This window comes from Capra hircus, chromosome 18, assembly GCF_001704415.2.
Source record: "Capra hircus breed San Clemente chromosome 18, ASM170441v1, whole genome shotgun sequence".
Lineage (NCBI taxonomy): Eukaryota > Metazoa > Chordata > Mammalia > Artiodactyla > Bovidae > Capra > Capra hircus.
The window spans coordinates 56,809,106-56,819,813 of NC_030825.1; the positions used below are offsets into that span (position 1 = coordinate 56,809,106).

Below are 10,708 nucleotides of genomic sequence, written 5' to 3' on the forward strand. Positions count from 1 at the left end.
GTCTCCTGCATTGGTAGGTGGGTTATTTACCGCTAGCTCCACTGGGAAGACCCATTTCTGTCTCTTCCACCACTGAAATTCAAAGCACAAAAGAATCTTTCACATAAGTTTTACTTCTTAGAAACATTTCAGTGCAAGGGATAAAGACAAATAGCCAAGCTAATAGTGAGGAATTCCACTCAAAAAGTTTCTGAAAACTTTGCGGTACACTCCATACAGAGGACAGTACTATTTATAGTGGGCTTCTGAATCAAAGAAAGGACTTTAATACTAAATCTGCCTGGTAAGCCAATCTTAGGAAAGCTGCTGTACTTCTCTGAACTGTTTCACCTGTAAAACACTCAGGTTTCTGCTCAAATATCACCTCACCAGAGACGCCTTCCCTGCCAGCCTATCTAGTAGCTACCTACCCACAACTCTCTCCATCCAACCTACTTTTATTTTTTTTCATAGCATTTCTCACCTCCTGATGTGATTATCTCTTGATAATCTAGTCACAGTCTAACTGTGCTCCCCACCCCACTGCTCTGTCCCCAACAAGTGGATGGTGCTTTACCTCATATCTGGGGCCACTTTCCTCTCTGTTCTCTGTGCTTCCACCACTCTGATCTGTTGTTGGCTCTTCAAATGCTCTACAAGAGAATAGGCAAGGATCGTGATGGAAAAGAAAAGGAAAAAAAAACAGGATGTGGAAGAGGGGAAGAGAGGGAACTGGAGTTTTCTTTCAGAGGAGGAAAGAGTACGCCACCCAAAAGCAGAGGCAGCGAGTAGGTGCCAAGCCAGCACAGGCATATCTGGGTCACAAGGATAAATCATCTGTGACACACTGCTTACAGAGAGTTCTTAAGTAGCTCAGGAAATGCTTACATTTCAATGATAGGTTAAAAAAATAAAACTCATGTAAATTTCCATCTTTAGTTCTATTTCTACTACATTTTAAAATGCAATGAAAAAAAAAAAGAATTTAAAAAAATGCAAAGAAAGAAAAGGCCAAAAGAAAATACATTAATATATAGAAGACGAGGATTATAGGTATTTTTCTAGCCTTCCCTCTGATTTTAAATCAGTCTAGTAAATTGTCTAAAAGTGTTACTTTAATAATCAAGAAAAAATATGTAACTAAATAAAAACTAAAAATAAAATGATGATACTGGACACAGAAGTCAAATTGAAAGAGCTCCCATCAGCCAAATCTTGGACAACTGGAGCATCAAGATAAATAATAACAGATAAGAACCCACAGAATAAAATAAGAATCTATGAATCCACAGTGATATAAATAAGGAAAAGGAAAATCTCTTCCTTATAGTAAAATACAAACTAATAAATGCATAGGAATGATGAAATTAGAAAATTATCATTTGCCATGAGTAATAATTGACTTGAGCAAGAATTGTTCATCATTGCTCATACAAGAAAGTTTGACAGGGACAAAAATAAGTGCTTAGTATTAATATGTCTCCCCACAAGATACTCTCCTCTCCATCAAATAGAAAAATAGTATCTTTACAGTGTTAAACACTACCTTAACCACATAATGAAAGTCAATTGATACCATTTGCTTCCTGATATGAGGCACTGAGAAGAACACAACATCACTTCAGTGGTATTCTTGCCAAAAATATACAACCAGAATCTAATTATGAAGAAATATCACCAACCCAAACTGACGGACATTCTATAAAGCAACTGACCTCTATTCATTAAAAATGTTGAAGTCAAGAAGACAAGAAAAAACAAAAGAATTTTAAGTCCAAAATTACAATTGTAAGCCTGAAAGTATGACAAAATAAGAAATTAATGCTGGAACTTGAAAAACATCTGGGTTTGGACTTGTAGTGTCTGATTTTCATGTAAGGAGCTTGTAAGGAGGGCCTGCCACTCCATCTTAATAAGTAAAAATCTGAACAGACTGAAAAACCAGCAACTCTTGTTGGATCCCTAAGGAAAGTGAGGACAGAGGGAAAATCACTGCCCTTAAGACTGGAGGGACAGATAGGCAAATACAAAAATTCACTGAATAACAATATCAGAGGAAAAAATCCCCTTGGGTTTCCAGCAAGGGAAGGGGGAAAAAGAACCATGTTAGTGTTATCATATTTTCATAATTTTAAAATGAAGAAAAAGAACCATTTTGAACCAATCTAGAACACTCTGTTCTTAATAATGCTTGCCCTCAAGAGAAACTAGTTAACCAGAGACTCATCTGTTAATATCAGAGTCAAATTGACCTAGGGTAAGGAAATATCCAACTCCAGCCCACTCTAGACACCCTGTCCTACCTAAAAGGGAAGGGGAAAACCAAAAACCTGAGAAACATTTGTAAAGTTCACAGTCCAGAAACACAGGCACTAAAAGACTGACATCTAGTCACAGGATTACTGAACATTTCCCCTCGTCCTACAGCTCACCACATTACTAAAGGCTGATTTACAGCAGTTTACCGTTACATCAAGCTCACGCTATCAAGGGAAAAATTAAAAGGCACACCAAAAAGTAAAAAAAACAATTTGAAGAGAGAACAAGGACTAGAACCAGACATGGTTGAGATGTTGAAATCATCAGACCAGGGATTTGAAATAATTATGATTAATATGTTAAGGGCTCTAATAGATTAAGTAGACAGCACGCAAGAACAGATGGGCAATCTGAGCAGAAAGATGCAAATCTGATGAAAGAACCAAAAAGGACTGACAGATTAAAAAAAATACTGTAACAGAAATGAAAAACATTTTTGATAGGTTTTATTTGTAGACCAAACATGGCTGAGAAAATAATCTCTGAGCTTGAGAATATCTCGAATAGAAGCCTCCAAATCTGAAAAGCAAAGAGAACAAAGACTGAAAATCAGCAGGCAGAAAATAAGTAAAGATATAGTTAAACTCAACAATACCACCAATCAAAACGATATAACTGGCATTTATAGATTACTTCATCCAGTAACAGCAGAATACACATTTTCCTCAAGTTCATTCGCCACAACAGACCACATTCTGAGCCATAAAACACCTTAACAAATTTCAGATTTGTTATTTGAAGTCATACAATGTCTGCTTTCAGTCCACAATCAAATTAAACTAGAACTAGATGAGATAGACTGATTCCTTGAAAGACACAGCCTTCCAAAACTCATACAAGAAGAAACAATCTAAATAGGTCTGTCTCTATTAAAAAAGTTGAACATATAATAACCTTCCAAAACAGAAAGCAGAAGAACCAGATGGGTTCACTAATGAATTCTACCAACAACTTAGGGAAGAAACTATACTGATTTTCTACAATCTCTTGAAGGATAGAAGCAGAGGGAATAATTCTATGAGACCAGCATTACCTAGACACCAAAACAAAGATATTACAGAAAAAGAAAACTATTAATTAATATCTCTCATAAACATAGTTACAAAAATCCTCAACAAAATATTAGCAAATACAACCCAACAATGTATAAAAAGAATTATACATCTTGACCAAGTAGGACTTATCCCATGTATCCCACGTATATAAGGCTGAATGAATACAACATTCAAAAAGCAATTAATGCAACAACAGGCCCATGAAAAGATGCTCAACATCATTAATTATTAGAGAAATGCAAACTAAAACTATAATGAGGTACCACCTCACACCAGTCAGAATGGCTATCATTTTAAAAATCTACAAATAACAAATGCTGGAGAGGGTGTAGAAAAAAGGGTCTCTACCCCTCCTACACTATTGGTAGGAATGTAAATTGGTGCAAGTCACTATGAAAAATAGTATGGAGGCTTCTCAAAAAACTAAAAATAAAGTAGCCATATGATCCAGCAATCTTGCTCCTGGGTATATATCCAGACCAGACAAAACTATAACTCAAAGAGATACATGCACTCTAATGTTCATAGCAGCACTACTTATGATAGCCAAGACATGGAAGCAATCTAAATGTCCATCGACAGATAACAGCATAAAGAAAATGTGGTATAAATACACAATGAAATACTACTCAGCCATCAAAAAGAATGAAATAATGTCATTTAATGGGTGGACCTAGAGATTATCACGTGTGCTTAGTCGTTCAGTTGTGTCTGACTCTGCGACACCATGGACTGCAGCCCACCAGGCTCCTTGGTCCATGGGGGTTCTCCAGGCAAGAATATTAGAGTGTGTTGTCATGCCCTCCACCAGGGGATCTTCCCAACCCAGGGGTCAAACCCAGGTCTTCCACACTGAGCCACCAGGGAAGCCCAAGAATACTAGAGTGGGTAGTCTATCCCTTCTCCAGGGGATTTTTCCCAACCCAGGAATCAAACCAGGTCCTCTCGCATTGCAGGTGGATTCTTTACCAGCTGAGCCCAGAGATTACCAGCTGAGTGACCAGGGAAGCCCAGATAAGCGTAAATCAGAAAAAGAAAGACAAATAACATATGATACCATTTATATGTGAAATCTCTCAATAAAGTAAGACACAAATGAACTTAGCTATGAAACAGAAACAGATTCAGAGACATAGAGGACAGACATATGGCTGCCAAGGAGGAGATGGGGTGGGGGAGGATAGGACTGAGAGTTTGCAATGAGTAGATGCAAACTGTATATGAAAACCATATACAAGATGAATAAATAACCATGTCCTATTGTATGGCACAGGGGACTATATACAATATCCTATGATAAAACCTAATGGAAAAGTATATGAAAAATATATACATGTACAACAGGATCACTTTGCTGAACATCTGAAACAAAAAACATAGCAAATCAACTTTACTTCAGTAAAATTTTAAAAAAATAAAATAAAATTGTCAAGCAGAACTGCATTAAATTTCACTGCATGGTCTAATGATATAACAGAAAAAACAGTCAGTAAACTTCAAGATGCACTCATATAAATCATCTAATTTCTGAAAGAAAAAGAGGGAGGAAAACATGAAAGTCATAATCTTAGGGACCTGGGTGGCCAATCAAAAGATCTAACAATGGATAAGTAGTGGCCTTAAAGGAGAGAAAAGAATGAAAATAGGTCAGAAAAACATATTTGAAGAAATAATGGCAGAAAACCTCCCAAATTTGGTGAGATAGATTTTTATTTAAAGAAGCTTAAAGAGTGCCACATAGGATAAACACAAAAGGAAAAATGTCTAATATGAGCACCGTAAATCTGCCGGAAATCAAAGATAAAGAGAAAAATCTTGAAAGCAGCCAGAGAAAAAGAACACATTACATACAAAGGAACAATACTAAATACTATGTACTTGTCATCAGAAGTTATGGAGGCCAAAGGGAATGGAACAATATCTTCAAAGCACAAAAAAAGGGGAAAAAAGACTGCCCATCAGAATTCTATAATCAATAAAAATATCCTTAAAAAAAAAAAGAAGAAGAAGCTGCAGACTTTCCTGATGGTCCAGTGGTTAAGAATGGACCTGGCAATGAAGGGGTCACAGGGTCAATCCCTGGTCCAGGAAAATCCCACATGCTGCAGGGCAGCTAAGCCTGTGGGCCACAACTACTGAAGCCTGTGCATCCTAGACTACTCCGCAACAGGAGAAACCACCACAACGAGAGAGAAAGACCACATGCAGCAACAAAGACCCAGCACAGCCAAAAATAAATAATTAATTAATTTTTAAAACAGACTTAAAAATTTTTTTAAAGTTTGTTCTTTAAAAGGAGACCAAACAAAAACATATTCAAATAAAGAAAGACTCAGAGAATTCATCATAGCAGACCCACAAAACAAAAGATGATGAAATTAGTTCTGAGAATGAAGGTAACAATATCAGAGGGAAATTCAGATCTTCAAGAACAAATAATGTTGGAGACTGTAGGTGGGAAACAGTAAAACTATATTTTCCCCTTACTTCTTTAAAATACATATGAATTTTTAAAACAAAACTTACTTGTGAATTTTTAAAACAAAATTATAATTTTAAAAAACAAAAATTATAATTGTACCAATCATAAAAAAGAACAAAATAATGCCATTTGCAGCAACATGGATGGACCTAGAGATCGTCATACTGAGTGAAGTAACTCAGACAGACAAAGACAAATATCATAAGATATCTCTTATATTTGGAATCTAAAAAATGGTACAAATGAACTTATTTACAAAACAGAAATAATGTCATAGATATAGAAAATAAACTTATGGTTACCAATGGGGGAAGGGAGGGACAGATAAATTGGGAGATTAGGACTGACGTATACATACTACTATATATAAAATACATAATTAACAAGCACAAGGAACTTTACTTAATACTCTGTAATGATGTATATGAGAAAAGAATCTAAAAAGAGTGGATATATATATATATCTATGTATAACTAATTGAGAGTCCCTTGGACTGCAAGGAGACCCAACCAGTCCATCCTAAAGGAGATCAGTCCTGGGTGTTCACTGAAGGGACTGATGTTGAAGCTGAAATTCCAATACTTTGGCCACTTGATGCAAAGAGCTGACTCATTTGAAAAGACCCTGATGCTGGGAAAGATTGAGGGCAGGAGGAGAAGGAGATGACAGAGGATGAGATAGTTGGATGGTATCACCGACTCAATGGACATGGGTTTGGGTGGTCTCTGGGACTTGGTGATGGACAGGGAGGCCTGGCGTGCTTCGGTTCATGGGGTCACAAAGAGTCGGACACAACTGAGCGACTGAACTGAACTGAATTGATTCACTTTGCTGTACAGCAGAAACTAACACAACATTATAAATCAACTATACTCCAATCAAAATTAATTAGAAAACAAACAAAAAGTTTATAAGTTGTAGGCTTTATACTGCATAGTGGATTGAAAGTAGAAAAAATGTGAAAAACACATTGAAAGCAGTGGGGCATACACTGGACATATACAATTGCAAGATATCTACATTATATGTGAATTGATAAAATATTCCCTCTAAATAGACTATAAAAAATTAAGAATATGACTTGTAATCCCTAGACAACTGCTAAATAAATGTTACAAAGAGTTACAGTTACCAAAGCAAAAGATAAATTAAAATTAATACTAAAAAACTATTCAAACTATCTAAAAGAAGATAGAAAAAACGGAAGCCTAAAATGGACAAAAAGAAAAATAATAAAATGGAAGACTAAAATCCAACCATATCATTTACATTAAAGGTTTTTAATTTAAGCATTCCAATTAAAAGGCAAAATTCGTCAGGATGAATAAAAAAGCCAGACCCAATTATATGCTTGTGAAGAGATATGCTGTTGAGTTCAAAGATACAGATAGATGAAATTCAATTACTAGAAAAAGTTATATCATGCAAAACTTTTTTCGAGTAGGTAAGTCTTTATTTTCCACACACCATTCTCAAACACACTATTGTGTGTGTGCATGTGCTCAGTCACTCAGTCATATTCGACTTTGTGACCCCATAGACTATAGCATGCCAGTCTCCTCTGTCCATGGAATCTCCCAGGTAAGGAGACTAGAGTCGGTTACCATTTCCTTTTTCAGGGGATCTTCCCGACCCAGGGATTGAACCTACAATGGCAGGCGGATTCTTTACCACTGAACCACCGGGGAAGCCCAGTGGCCCTATTAGTATAACAAAATTATGTTTGAGATAAAGAATATTATCAGATATAAAGAAGGACATTTATTCATAATAAAAGGTCAATTCATCATGAAGGTAATATTTACAAATGTGTTCAAACATAAACGTCTCAAAATACATGAAGCAAAGGTTTACAAAAATTAAAGAAAAAATAAATTCCAAAATCATAATATTAATAGAAGTTAGCACTCTTTCAGTAACTGGCAGGAAAAAAGAAGATGAAAATATCAGCAAAGATGAAGATCCAAAAACGCTATCAGCAGCTTTGGCCTAATTGATATTTATAGAACCTCAGAACTGCAGAACACATATCGACCATAAAACACATATCAATAAATTCTTGAGGATTAAAATCACACAGAGTATATTCTCTGACTACATGTTAGTAAATTTAAAATCAATAACAACACATTTAAGAAAACTTCAAATACTTGGAAATTGAAGAAAACTGGAACTTTCCTTGATGGTCCGGTGGCTAAGACTTTGTGCTCCCAATGCAGGGGGTCCAGGATTCAATCCCCAGTCAGGGAAGTAGATTCCACATTCTGCAACTTAAGATCCCGAATGCCACAACAAAAATCAAAAATCCCGTGTGCCACAACTGAGACTTGGCACAGCCAAATAAAGAAAATATTTTTAAAAAGAATATATTACTAAACAATCCAGAGGTCAAAGAATAAATCACAAAAAATATTGTAAAAAATTTGAAACTGAAGGATAATAAAATTATAAAATGCCAAAATTTGAGGAATATAGCAAAAGCAATGCTTTGAGAGAATTTTATAACTTTACACGCTGATATCAGAACAGAAAAGAGGTTTAAAATCATTGTCTGAGGGATTGCCCTGGTGGTCCGGTGGTTAAGAATCCACCTGCCAAGGCAGTGGACACTGGCTCAATCCCTGGTCCAGGAGCTCAAATCCCACATGCCACGGGGCAACTAAGCCCATGTCCCACAGCTGCTGGGCCCACGTGCCATAGAGCCCATTCTCCACCATAAGAGAAGCCACCACAGTAAGAAGCCTGGGCACCGTGACTAGAGAGTAGCCCCTACTCACCACCACTGGACAAAGCCCAAGTGCAGCAACAGAGAACCCGAGCACCACCCTGAAGACCCAGTGCAGCCAGAAATAAATGAATAGAGGGTGGAACAGAAAACAGACAGCTGAGCAAAGCAAGAAAGCCAAAACTGGTTCTTTGAAATGATCAACAAAATGGGTAAACCCCACAACAGATTGATTGTACAAAAAGAGATATGTACATCACCAATATTGGGGATGAAAGAGGATTATTACTACATATCCTATAGACATTAAAAGGACAATAAGAAAATATTTCATGCCAACAAACTTAACAACTTAGATGAAATGGGGGAACTCCTTAAAAATACAACTTAACAAAATTGATATCCAATGACATGGGAAATCTGTATAGTCCTATGACTATTAAATAAATTGCATTCCTTATCAAAATCCCTCCCACCAAGAAAACTTCAGGCCCAGATGGTTTCAATTAGTGAATTTCATAGAATATTGGAAGAAAAAAAATAACACCAAGTTTAAGTACTTTCGAAAACAGAAGAAAAGGAAACACTTCCCAGTCCATTTTATAAGGCTACCATCACCCTAATGACTAAACTCGATAAAGATATTAGTAAAAGAGACCATTTAAGACCAATATCTTCATGAACATCGATGAAGACAAAAATCCTCAACAAAAATTACAAAGCAAATCCTGAAGTATACAAAAGGGATAATAACTAATGATAACATGGAGTTTGTCCCAGAAATGCATGGTTGATTTAACATACAAAAGTAGCAATGTAGCGAACCTCCCTGGCAGTCCAAAGCTTAAGATTCCGTGCTCCCAATGCAGGTGTGCTGCTTTGACCCTTGATTGGAGGACTAAGATCCTGCACATCCCACCACGTGGCAAAAAAAGTAGCAATGTAATTCGGAAATAAACCCATAAGCATATGGACTTTGATTTTTGAAACAGAGTACAAAGACATCCAACTGGAAAAGAAAAGTCCTTTCTGGAATAACTGAATTATCCAAATAGGAAAAAAAAAGAACGAAACTCAAATCCTATTTCATGCTATACACAAAGACTAATTTTATATGAATCATCAATCCAAATGTAAAATCTAATACTAAAAAGCATTTAAAAGAAAACCTAAGAGCCTCCAACAGGCACAGAGTCACTTCTGGAAGTAACATCATGATGGCTGCCCAAGGAGAACCCCAAATTCAGTTCAAACTTGTATTGGTTGGTGATGGTGGTACTGGAAAACTACATTCAGGAAACGTCATCTGACTGGTGAATTTGAGAAGTATGTAGCTACCTTGGGTGTTGAGGTCTATCCTCTTTTGTGTTCCATACCAACAGAGGACCGATAAGTTCAAAGTATGGGATACAACCAGTCAGGAGAAATTTGGTGGACTGAGAGATGGCTATGATATACAAGCTTAGTGTGCCATTATAAGGTTTGATGTAACATCAAGAGTTTACTTACAAGAATATGCCTAACTGGCATAGAGATCTGGTACGAGTGTGTGAGAACATCCTGATTGTGTTGTGTGGCAACAAAGTGGATATTAAGGACAGAAAGGTTAAGGCAAAGCCAATTGTCTTCCACCAAAAGAAGAATCTTCAGTACTATGACATTTCTGCCAAAAGTAACTACAACTTGGAAAATCCCTTCCTCTGGCTTACCAGAAAACTGACTGGAGACCCTAACTTGGGGTTTGTCGCCATGCCTGCTCTTGCCCTGCCAGAGGTGGTCATGGACCCAGCCTCGGCAGCACAGTACGAGCGTGATTTAGAGGTTGCTCAGACAACTGCTCTCCCGGATGAAGATGATGACCTGTGAGAAAGTGAGGCCGGGGCCCCGCGTCAGAAGTCTAGTTATATAGGCAACTGTCCTGTGATGTCAGCGGTGCAGCTTGTTTGCCACTTTATTAAATAGCTAAGCAGAACGTGTGCTTAATCTTTGGATGCTAAAGGAGATGGATGGGCTTTGGAGTGAATGTGGCAGTTTGGAAAAAAAAAAAAAACCTTCATTTTTTGGACCTGCATATTTAGGTGTTTTGGAACGCAGTTGTTTCCTCCTTGAGTTTCAAATATAAGACTGCTGTAGTCACATGACAATAA

At 36.9% G+C, this 10,708-nt stretch overlaps 1 pseudogene; it reads left to right on the forward strand.

Annotated features, from left to right (window-relative positions):
• Positions 9,779-10,438, forward strand: LOC102190633 (annotated as a pseudogene).